The sequence below is a fragment of the Pongo abelii genome, chromosome 19 (genome assembly GCF_028885655.2).
Source record: "Pongo abelii isolate AG06213 chromosome 19, NHGRI_mPonAbe1-v2.0_pri, whole genome shotgun sequence".
Lineage (NCBI taxonomy): Eukaryota > Metazoa > Chordata > Mammalia > Primates > Hominidae > Pongo > Pongo abelii.
Genome location: NC_072004.2, coordinates 24,357,950 through 24,370,852, shown reverse-complemented (window position 1 = coordinate 24,370,852; position 12,903 = coordinate 24,357,950).

Below are 12,903 nucleotides of genomic sequence, written 5' to 3'. Positions count from 1 at the left end.
TAGTTTTAGTAGATGGTTGCCAGGGCAAAATTGGTAATTAGGGACAGTAAAGTAATCTTCACATATTTTTTTCTTGTTATACATTTGTAAGCCCAGGAGGTTGTTAAATGGAGATACATTATAGATGCAGAAAGGAAGAAAAAAGATCAGTAAATATATGTTCTCACATTCTTGGCTCATTAGCTAACCTGACCAATTTCCTTTCCTCTTTGTCAATCCCATTTTTTTTTCTGTTTTTTCCCTACTCCAAGCAATTTATCTTCATGTTGCACTGACTCACGTTATGACCTACAAAACTCCTTGTAAAAAGACACAGAACAGAAAAAGAGGCTAATTGTGTAAGATAAATGCCAACCTAAAATAATGATAACATATAATTTAATTGCAGCTTAAGGAAGAGAGAGGAAGGGCTATTTAATAGAGTTTTTGTTAAATATACGGTGAGCTTAAGGAAGAGGAACAGCTATTTGCCATCTTCACTGAAGTCAGATGTAGCTTAGACTTCATATGAGAAACATGAAGAAGAGATTTTTGTCTGTAGATTTGCAATGGGAATTTTAGTCATAGGACCATGCAACCATATAGTTTTATTTCTTGTAATATGTGGAGACATATGAGATAATTTATGAGCCATTCAACTTAAAGGTAGGAGGAAAGATCAATTGGTATTTCAAGTGTTCCTCTTTTGTGATACCACCTTGTCCTGACTTCTCTGAGCCTCAGTTTTCCGTCTCTGAGCTCCTTTGTTTTGAAGTTATAAAATACCACAGAGATCAAGGCTTACACTTTTAGCTGTTTGGGACAATGTCTGGTAGAACATGAGCAATGACCAAGAGTAAGCCGAGATCCTGAAGTTTTAGAGTTGTCTCTTTTGTCTCAAAATTTAACCCTTTCAAGTGCTTTTAGAGGGGGATTGTGCATGAAAGAGACACCTGCTGCTTACTTATTATCTAGACCTTGTCTATATCAATTAGATGTATTTCTCTCTCACTGAGGTACACTCCAAAATACTATGTTTTCCCCAGTTCTCCCTGTGCCCTTGTTTCATGGCCAGTTGTGAAATTTTGTTCTACATAATGCTAAGAAAATAAATGTACAATGTGATAAGTGGTGTTATGGAAAATGTGGGAGTTGTAGACTGAAGAAAGCATCTGGGCAAAGAAAACATAATAAAGTCAACAAAATGTTCAAGATTGATTTAAATTGTTATAAAGAGGAAACAACATAAAAATATGGTATGTGAAGGTAAAGAATTTCATGGAGGTTTCCAACTACACTTTAGCTATGGATATCTTTCTTTTTCAAAAGAAAGCTTTTCAGCTACTTTAACATGGACCTTAGATAAGCATTGAAGTTCAATTGGAGAAACAGGAAATTTGAAGCTTCTACTAAACCTCAGGGAATGTGAAAATAGTTTCAGGAACCATGCATTTCCACTCACATAACCAGTTTTAAAACCATAGCCCTCAATGTTACAGTCAAGTTTTAATGTAGCAAAAGGGCATAATTATATTTACATTGATACCTTTAATATACAACAATATATGATTTCTTTAAACCACGTAAATGTAGACCATTAGTATTCCCTTTATGTCTTTTGCCTTAAACCAGCTATCATCAAAACACAGTGTAATGCCAATAAGACCATGAGAAAAGAAGGGAAGTGGTATTCTGGCCCCCTAATTCGGAGCAGAAGGGAGGGAACTACCACCTATCACTCCATGTATATGCAGGGCCAATTAAACCATGCAAGAATTTCTAAGATGAATAAGTAGCTAAAAACATCCTGTTTCTTCTACTTAAATTAATGAAAAAAAGTTTTGAGATTTATTTTAGGGTTTATTACCCTTTTCTTAAAATATCCATTTCTAGGGTACTTGTGCACAATGTGCAGGTTAGTTACATATGTATACATGTGCCATGCTGGTGTGCTGCACCCATTAACTCATCATTTAGCATTAGGTATATCTCCTAATGCTATCCCTTCCCCCTCCCCCCACCCCACAACTGTCCCCAGAGTGTGATGTTCCCCTTCCTGTGTACATGTGTTCTCATTGTTCAATTCTCATGTATGAGTAATAACATGTGGTGTTTGGTTTTTTGTCCTTGCGATAGTTTACTGAGAATGATGATTTGCAATTTCATCCATGTCCCTACAAAAGACATGAACTCATCATTTTTTATGGCTGCATAGTATTCCATGGTGTATATGTGCCACAATTTCTTAATCCAGTCTACCATTGTTGGACATTTGGGTTGGTTCCAAGTCTTTGCTGTTGTGAATAGTGCTGCAATAAACATACGCGTGCATGTGTCTTTATAGCAGCATGATTTATAGTCCTTTGGGTATATACCCAGTAATGGGATGGCTGGGTCAAATGGTATTTCTAGTTCTAGATCCCTGAGGAATTGCCACACTGACTTCCACAATGTTCGAACTAGTTTACAGTCCCACCAACAGTGTAAAAGTGTTGCTATTTCTCCACATCCTCTCCAGCACCTGTTGTTTCCTGACTTTTTAATGATCACCATTCTAACTGGTGTGAGATGGTATCTCATTGTGGTTTTGATTTGCATTTCTCTGATGGCCAGTGATGGTGAGCATTTTTTCATGTGTTTTTTGGCTGCATAAATGTCTTCTTTTGAGAAGTGTCTGTTCACGTCCTTTGCCCACTTTTTGATGGGGTTGTTTGTTTTTTTCTTGTAAATTTGTTTGAGTTCATTGTAGATTCTGGATATTAGCCCTTTGTCAGATGAGGGGGTTGTGAAAATTTTCTCCCATTTTGTAGGTTGCCTGTTCACTCTGATGGTAGTTTCTTTTGCTGTGCAGAAGCTCTTTAGTTTAATGAGATCCCATTTGTGAATTTTGGCTTTTGTTGCCATTGCTTTTGGTGTTTTAGACATGAAGTCCTTGCCCATGCCTATGTCCTGAATGGTAATGCCTAGGTTTTCTCCTAAGGGTTTTATGGTTTTAGGTCTAATGTTTAAGTCTTTAATCCATCTTGAATTAGTTTTTGTATAAGGTGTAAGGAAGTGATCCAGTTTCAGCTTTCTACATATGGCTAGCCAGTTTTCCCAGAACCATTTATTAAATAGGGAGTCCTTTCCCCATTGCTTGTTTTTCTCAGGTTTGTCAAAGATCAGATAGTTGTAGATATGCGGCATTATTTCTGAGGGCTCTGTTCTGTTCCATTGATCTATATCTCTGTTTTGGTACCAGTACTATGCTGTTTTGGTTACTGTAGCCTTGTAGTATAGTTTGAAGTCAGGTAGCGTGATGCTTCCAGCTTTATTCTTTTGGCTTAGGATTGACTTGGTGATGTGGGCTCTTTTTTGGTTCCGTATGAACTTTAAAGTAGTTTTTCCCAATTCTGTGAAGAAAGTCTTTGGTAGTTTGATGGGGATGACATTGAATCTATAAATTACCTTGGGCAGCATGGCCATTTGCATGATATTGATTCTTCCTACCCATGAGCATGGAACGTTCTTTCATTTGTTTGTATCCTCTTTTATTTCATTGAGCAGTGGTTTGTAGTTCTCCTTGAAGAGGTCCTTCACATCCCTTGTAAGTTGGATTCCTAGGTATTGTATTCTCTTTGAAGCAATTGTGAATGGGAGTTCACTCATGATTTGGCTCTCTGTTTGTCTGTTATTGGTGTATAAGAATGCCTGTGATTTTTGTACATTGATTTTGTATCCTGAGACTTTGCTGAAGTTGCTTATCAGCTTAAGGAGATTTTGGGCTGAGACAATGGGGTTTTCTAGATACACAATCATGTCATCTGCAAACAGGGACAATTTGACTTCCTCTTTTCCTAATTGAATACCCATTATTTACTTCTCCTGCCTATTTGCCCTGGCCAGAACTTCCAACAATATGTTGAATAGGAGTGGTGATAGAGGGCATCCTTGTCTTGTGCCAGTTTTCAAAGGGAATGCTTCCAGTTTTTGCCCATTCAGTATGATATTGGCTGTGGGTTTGTCATAGATAGCTCTTATTATTTTGAGATATGTCCCATCAATACCTAATTTATTGAGAGTTTTTAGCATGAAGCGTTGTTGAATTTTGTCAAAGGCCTTTTCTGCATCTATTGAGATAATCATGTGGTTTTTGTCTTTGGTTCTGTGTATATGCTGGATTACATTTATTGATTTGTGTATATTGAACCAGCCTTGTATCCCAGGGATGAAGCCCACTTGATCATGGTGGATAACCTTTTTGATGTGCTGCTGGATTTGGTTTGCCGGTATTTTATTGAGGATTTTTGCATCAATGTTCATCAAGGATATTGGTCTAAAATTCTCTTTTTTTGTTGTTTCTCTGCCCGGCTTTGGTATCAAGATGATGCTGGCCTCATAAAATAAGTTAGGGAGGATTCCCTCTTTTTCTATTGATTAGAATAGTTTCAGAAGGAATGGTACCCATTTCTCCTTGTACCTCTGGTAGAATTCGGCTGTGAATCCATCTGGTCCTGGACTCTTTTTGTTGGTAAGCTATTGATTATTGCCACAATTTCAGAACCTGTTATTGGTCTATTCAGAGATTCAACTTCTTCCTGGTTTAGTCTTGGGAGGGTGAATGTGTCGAGGAATTTATCCATTTCTTCTAGATTTTCTAGTTTATTTGTGTAGAGGTGTTTGTAGTATTCTCTGACGGTAATTTGTATTTCTGTGGGATTGGTGGTGATATCCCCTTTATCATTTTTATTGCGTCTATCTATACATATGTAACTAACCTGCACATTGTGCACATGTACCCTAAAACTTAAAGTATAATAATAAAAAAGAACAGTTTTTTCTACCTACTAAATCAAAACAAAGTTTTAACTCTGTGAGATGAACTCACACATCGCAAAGCATGTTCACAGATAGCTTGTTTCTAGTTTTTATCATGGGATGTTGGATTTTTCACTGCAGACCTCAATGGGCTCTGAAATGTCCCTTTGTAGATCCTACAAAAAGAGTTTTTCCTACCTACAGAATCAAAACAAAGGTTTACCTCAGTAAAATGAATGCAAACAGCACAAATTATTTTCACAGATAGCTTGTTTCTAGTTTTAATCACGAGATAGTCGCCCTTACACCGTAGGCCTGAATCGGCTTAGAAATGTTGGTTTGTAGATTCTAGAAAAGAGTTTTTTCAACCTGCTGAATGAAAGCAAAGGTTTAACTCTGTAAAATGAATGAACACATTACAAAGCATTTTCACATAGAGCTTGTTTCTATTTTTTATTGTGGGATATTTTGTTTTCTACTGTAGGCCTCTGTAGGCCTCAATGGGCACTGAAATGTCCCTTCACAGATTCTACAAAAAGAGCATTTCTAACCTGCTGAATAAAAACAAAGATTTAACTTTGTAAAATTAATCCACACATCAACAAATATTTTCACGGATAGCTTGTTTCTAGCTTAAATCATGAAATATTCGGTTTATTATTATAGGCCTCAATGGGCTCCAAAATGACCCTTCATAGATTCCACAAAAAAAAAGCATTTCCAACCTGCTGAATCAAAACAAAGGTTTAACTCCATGAGATGAATCCACACATTGCCAATCAGGTTCACACACAGATTGTTTTTAGTTTTTGTTGTGAAATATTCAATTTTTTACTGTAGGCCTCAATAGGCTCCAAAATGTGTTTTTTGTGTATTCTACAAAATAACTGCCCCAACCTTCTTAGTGAAAATAAAGGTTTAACTCTCCGAGATAAATCCACACATTGCAAAGCATTTTCACAAATAAATAGTTGTTAGTTTCTGTCATAGGATATTTTGTTTATCAATATACATGCACATGGGCTCTGAAATATCCCTTTGTTGATGCTTCAAAAAGGGTGTTTTTAAACTGCTGAATCAAAATAAAGTTTTAATTCTGAGATCCACATATTAGAAAGCATTTTCACAGATAGCTTCATTCTATTTTTTATAGGGAATATTCAGTTTTTCACCATAGGCCTTGATGGGCTCCAAAATGTCCCTTTGTAGATTCTACAAAAAAACAGTGTTCCTAGCCTGTTGAATCAAAACCAAAGTTTAACTTTATGAGATGAATCCACATATCACAAAGCATTTTCACAGATTGCTTATTTCTAGTTTTCATTGCAGGATATTCGGTTTCTCAATATAGTCCTCCATGGGCTCTGAAATGTTGCTTCATGGATTCTGAAAATATAGTGTTTCCAACCTGCTGATTCAAAGCAAGGGTATAACTCTGTGAAAGAAACCCACACAACAGAAAGCATTTTCAAAGATAGCTTGTTTCTAGTTTTTATCATGGGATATTCAGTTTTTCAGTGTAGGCCTCAATTTGCTCCAAAATGTCTTTTCGCACATTCAAGAAAAAGAGTGTTTCCAACCTGCTAAATCAAAAGAAAGGTTTGACTCTGTGAGATAAAATCACACATTACAGAGAATTTTCAGACATAGCTTTTTATAGTTTTTTATTATGGGACATTTGGTTTTTTACTGTATGCCTCAATGGGCTCCAAAATATCCCCTCATAGATTGTATAAAAGAGCATTTCCAACTTACTGAATCAAAACAAAGGTTTAACTCTCTGAGACGAATTTACTCATGGCAAAACATTTTCACAGATAGCTTGCCTTGAGTTTTTATCACGGGATATTCCATTTTTCTCTGTAAGCCTCAATGGGCTCCAAAATGTTCCTTCATAGATTTTACAAAAAAAGTGTTTCAAAACTACTGAATCAAAACTAAAGCTTAACTCTGTGAGATGAATCCACACGTCGCAAATCATTTTCATAGATAGATTTTTTCTAGTCTTTATTGTGAGACATTGGATTTTTTGCTGTAGAACTCAATGGACTCTGAAATATTGTTTCATAGATTCTATAAAAGCAGTATTTCCAACCTGCTGAATCAGATGAAAGGTTTAACTCTGTGAGATGAATCCACACATCACAAAGCATTTTCACAGATACATTGCTTCTAGTTTTTATTGCGAGATATTCCGTTTTCACTATAGGCCTCAAATGGCTCCAAAATGTACCTGCTTAGATTCTACCAAAAAAAAAGTGTTTCCAACCTGCTGAATCAAAACAAAGTTTTAACTCTTTGAGATAAATCCACACATCACAAACATTTTCACAGATAGATGTTTATAGTTTTTATTGTGGGATATTGATTTTTCACTACATGCCAAAATGGGCTCCAAATTGTCCCCTTGTAGAATGTACAGGCAGGGTGTTTTCAAAGTGCTGATGTAAAACAAAGTTTTAACTGTGTAGGATGAATCTACACATCACAAAGCATTTTTACAGATACCTTGTTTCTAGTTTTTATCACAGTATATTTGGTTTATCACTATATGCCTCAGTTTGCTCTGAAATATCCTATCATATATTCTACAAGCTCCACCTCCCGGGTTCATGCCATTCTCCTGCCTCAGCCTCCTGAGTAGCTGGGACTACAGGTGCCTGCCACCATGCCTGGCTAATTTTTTGTATATTCAGTAGAGACAGGATTTCGCCATGTTGGCAAGGATGGTCTTGATCTCTTGACCTCGTGATCCACCTGCCTTGGCCTCCCAAAGTGCTGGGATTACAGGCATGAGCCACCATGCCCGGCCAAAGAGTGTTTTTAACCTGCTGAATCAAAAGAAAGGTTTAACTCTGTGAGGTAAAATTACGCATTGCAAAGCATTTTCAGAGATAATTTCTTTATTGTTTTTATAGCAGGATATTAGATTTTTCATGACAAGCCTCAATGGGCTTTGAAATATCTCCTAGTCGATTGTAAAAAAGGAGAGTTTCCAAACTGCTGAATCAAAAGAAAAGTTTAACATCATGAGATAAATCCACAAATTGCAAAGAATTTTCACAGATAACTTCTTTCTGGTTTTTATCACAGGATATTCAGCCTTTCACTATAGTCCTCAGCTGACTGAGAAATGTACCTTCATAGATTCTACAAAAAGAGTGTTTCCAACCTGCTGAGTCAAAACAAAAATTAAAATCTGTGAGATGAAATCACATATTGCAGAACATTTTTACAGAGATCTTGTTCTAGATTTTATCATGGCATGTTCGGTTTTTCACTATAGGCCTCAATAAGCTCTGAAATGTCCCTTCATAGATGCTACAAAAACAGTGTTTCCAACCTGCTAAATGAAAAGAATAATTTAACTCTGTAACATGAATCCACACATTACAAAACATTTTCACACACAGCTTGTTTCTAGTTTTTATCATGGGATATCTGTTTTTTTTAGTATAGGCCACTATGAGCTCCGAAATTTACTTCTGTAGATGCTACAAAAACAGTGTTTCCAACCTTCTGAATCAAAACAGAGGTTTAATTTTGTGAGATGAATCCACAAATCTTAAAGCATTTTCACAGATAATGTTTTTTCAGTTTTTATTGGGGGTATTTGCTTTTACATGATAGGCCTCAAAGGACTCAGAAATTTCTTCTTTTAGATTCTACTAACAGAGTGTTGCCAACCTGCTGTATATAAACATAGGTTTAACTCTGAGATAAAGCCACATATCACAAACATTTTCACAGTTAGTTTGTTTCTAGTTTTTATCAAAAGATATTTGGTTTTTCACTATAGGTCCTAATGGGCTCCAAAATGTCTCCTCATAGATTATACAGCAGTTTACAACCTGCTGAATCAAAAACAAAAAAGGGTTTACCTCTGTGGAATAAGTCCAAACATTTCAAAGATAATTCACAGGCAGCTTGTTTCTAGACTTTATCATGGCATATTGGTTTTTCACTATAGGCCTCAACAGGCTCAGAAATATTTTTTGGTTGATTTTACAAAAAAAGTGTTTCCAACCTTTTGAATCAAAACAAAGTTTAAACTCTGTGAGATGAATTCACACATCTCAGTGTGTTTTCACAGATAGCTTGTTTGTAGTTTTTGTCAAGGGATATTCATTTATTTATTGTCGCACTCACTGGGCTCTGAAATATCACCTCATAGATTCTACAAGAAAAGCATTTACAAACTGCCGAATCAGAAGAAAAATTTAACTCTGTGAGATGAAATCACACATCATAAAGCATTTTCAGAGATAGCTTCTTTATAGTTTTTATCAAGATATATTCAGTTTTTCAGAATTGGCCTCAAGGGGCTCCAAAATGTCCTCTCATACAGTCTACAAAATTAGTGTTTCCAGACTATGGAATCAGAACGAGGGCTTAACTCAGTAAGAAAAATCCACACATTGCAAAGCATTTTCACAGATAGCTTGATTCTAGTTTTTATCAGGGAATATTTGGTTATTTACCATAGGACTCAATGGGCTTTGAAATGTCTCTTCTTAGATTCTACAAAAAAAAGTGTTTCCAACCCTCTGATTTAAAAGTAAGGTTTAACTCTATGAGATGAATTTGCACATCACAAAGCATTTTCACAGATAGCTTGTTTCTAGTTTTTATCATGGGATATCCAGTTTTTACTATAGGCCTCAATGGGCTTCAAAATGATCCTTCATAGATTCTACTAAAAGGGTGTTTCCAACCTGTTTAATAGAAACAAAGGTTTAATTATGTGAGATGATTCCACACATCATGAAGCATTTTACCACACAGCTTGTTTCTAGTTTTTATTGGTATTTTACTATAGGCCTTCATGGGCTCTGAAATGTCCCTTGGTGGATTCTACAAAAAAAGCATTTACCACCTGCTGAATCAAAACAAGGCTTTAACTCTGTGAGATGAATCCACACATGGCAAAGTGTTTTTACAGATAGTTTTTTTCAGTTTTTATTGGGAAATATTTGATTTTTCTTTACAGGCCTCAAAGGGCTCAGAAATGTCTTTTTTCTGATTCTACTAAAAGAGTGTTTCCAACCTCTGTTTATAAACATAGGTTTAACTCTGTGAGATAAATCCACACATTGCAAAGCTAATTCACAGATAGCTTATTTCTAATTTTTATCACCAGATATTGGTTTTTCAATATAAGCCTTGAGATCAACTCACACCTTGAAAAGCATTTTCACAGATAGCTTTTTTAAGTTTTTATCAAGGGATATTCACTTTTTTATTGTATGACTCAATAGGCTCTGAAATGCCCTTTCATAGATTCTACAAAAAAAAGTGTTTCCAACCTGCTGAATCAAGAAAAGTTAAACTCTGTGAGATGAAATCACACATCAGAAAGCATTTTCAGAGATAGTTTTATTATAGTTTATACCACAAAATATTTTGTTTTTCAGGATTGGCCTCAACAAAATTTTAACTCTTTGAGATGAATCCACACATCACAGAGCATTTTTCACAAATGGCTTGTTTCTGGTTTTTATCGTGGGATAACTGGTTTTTCAATATAAGCATCAATGGGCTTCAAAATGTTCCTTCTTAGATTTTACTAAGAGACTATTATCAACTTCCTGAATACAAACAATGGTTAAATCAGTAAGATGAATCCACACATTACAAAGCATTTTCACAGATAAACTTTTTTTAGTTTTTCTCATGGAATATTGCATTTTTCACTATAGGCCTCAATGGACTCTAAATTACCCTCTCTTACAATTTACAAAAACAGTGTTTCCAACCTACTATATATAAAGAAAGGTTTACCTGTCTGAGTAGAATCTGCACATGCGAAGCGTTTTCATAGATAACATGTTTTCAGTTTTCATTGCAAAATATTCAGTGTTTCACTATAGGTCTCAATGGGTTCCAAAATGTCCCTTCGTAGAGTCTACAAATAAAGTGTTTCCAACTTGCTGAAACAAAACTAAGGTTTAACACTGAGAGATGAATCCACACATTGCAAAGCATCTTCACAGATAGCTTATTTCTAGTTTTTATGATGGAATATTTGGTTTTACACTACAAGACTCAAAGGCCTCAGAAATTTATTCTTTTAGATTCAAGTAAAAGAGTTTTTCATACCTGCAGTATGAAAACAAAGGTATACTTCTGTGGGATAAACTCACACATCACCAAGCATATTCACAGATAGCTTGTTTCTAGTTTTTATCACAGGATGTTTAGTTTTTCACTAAGGCTCAATGGGCTTTGAAACATCCCTCTATAGATTGTACAGATTTGACCTGCTGAATCAAAACAACGTTTAAATTTTTGAGATGAATCCACACGTCTCAAAGCATTTTCACAGAGGCTTGTTTCTACTTTTTATGGCAGGATATTGGTTTTTCTCTACAGGTCAATATTGTCTTTGAATTGTCCCCTCATAGATTCTACAAACACCAAGCTTCCAAGCTAATGAAGCAAAAGAAAATTTAACTTTGTAAGATGAATCTACATTTGCAAAGCATTTTTAAAAGATAGCTTGTTTTTAGCTTTTATTGCTGGATATTCAGTTTATCACTGTAGGCCTCAATTTGCTCTGAAATGTTTTATTGAAGATTCTACACAAAGAATGTTTCCAACCGCTGAATCAAAAGAAAGATTTAACTCTGTGAGATTAAATCACACATTGCAAAGCATTTTCAGGACAGCTTCATATAGATTTATCACAGGATATTTGGTTTTTCACTGTAAGCTCAATCAGCTTTAAAATGTCTCTTCATAGATTGCACAAAAAAAGAGTTTCCAACCTGCTGAATAAAAAAAAAGTTTTAATGTTGTGAGGTGAATCCACCTATTGCAAAGCATTTTCACAAATATCATTTTTTCTAGTTTTTATCATGGAATATTCAGTTTTTAAGTGTAAGCCTCAGTGGGCTCAGAAATGCCCCTCAAAGATTCTACAAAAAGAATTTTTCTAATCTGCTGAATCAAAGCAATAGTTCAACTCTTTGAGTTGAATCCACACATCACAAAGCAATTTCACAGATAGCTTGTTTCAAGTTTTTATCACGAGATATTCGTTTTTTTACCATAGGCTTCACTAGCTCAGAATTGTTCCCTCTTAGATTCTACTAAAACAGTGTTTCCAAAATGCCATATAAAAATAAAGTTTTAACTCTGTATGATGAACCTACACATTGCAAACCATTTTCAGACATAGATTATTTCTTGTTTTTATCATGACATATTCTGTTTTTCACTATAGGCCTCAAAGGTCTCCAAAATGTCCCTTTGTAGATTCCACAAAATGAGGGTTTTCAACCTGCTGAATACAAACAGAGGTTTAACTCTGTGAGATAAATCCACACATCACAAAACATTTTCACTGATAGTTTTTTTTCTAGTTTTTATCGTGCAATATTTGATTATTCACTATAGGCCCAATGGGATCCAAAATTTCCCTTTGTAGGTTCTACAAAAATGTATTTCCAACCTGCTGAATCAAAACAAGGTTTTAACTGTATGAGATAGATCTACACATCATAAAGCACTTTCACAGATTGTTCTAGTTTTTATAGGGGGATATTTTGTTTTTTACTATAGGCCACAGAGAGCTCAGAAATGTCTTCTTTTAGATTCTGCAAAAAGAATGTTTTCCACCTGCTGTATATAAATATAGGCTTAACTCTGGGAGAAATATCTGCACATCACAAACATTTTCACAGATGGCTTGTTTCTAGTTTTTATCACGGGATATTTGGTTTTCCACTAGAGGCCTCAATAGGCCCCTAAGTGTTCCTTTGTAGATTCTAAAAAAAGTATCCAATTTGCTGTATAAAAACAAAGGTTTAACTCTGTGAGATGTGTGCACACATCATAAAGCATTTTCACAGAAGGATTATTTTTAGTTTTTTCATAGGATACTCTGTTTTTCATTTGAGGTCCCATTGAGATCTGAAAAATCCCTATGTAGATTCTACAAAAAGAGTGTTTCCAGCCTGCAGAATCAAACCAAAGGTTTAATTCTGAGAGATCATTCCAAACTTTGCAAGACACTTTTACAGATAGGTTGTTTCTAGGTTTAATTGTGGGATATTTGGTTTTTTAATACAGGCCTCAAAGGGCTCTGAAATATCCCTTCATAGATTCTATGAAAATAGTGTTTCC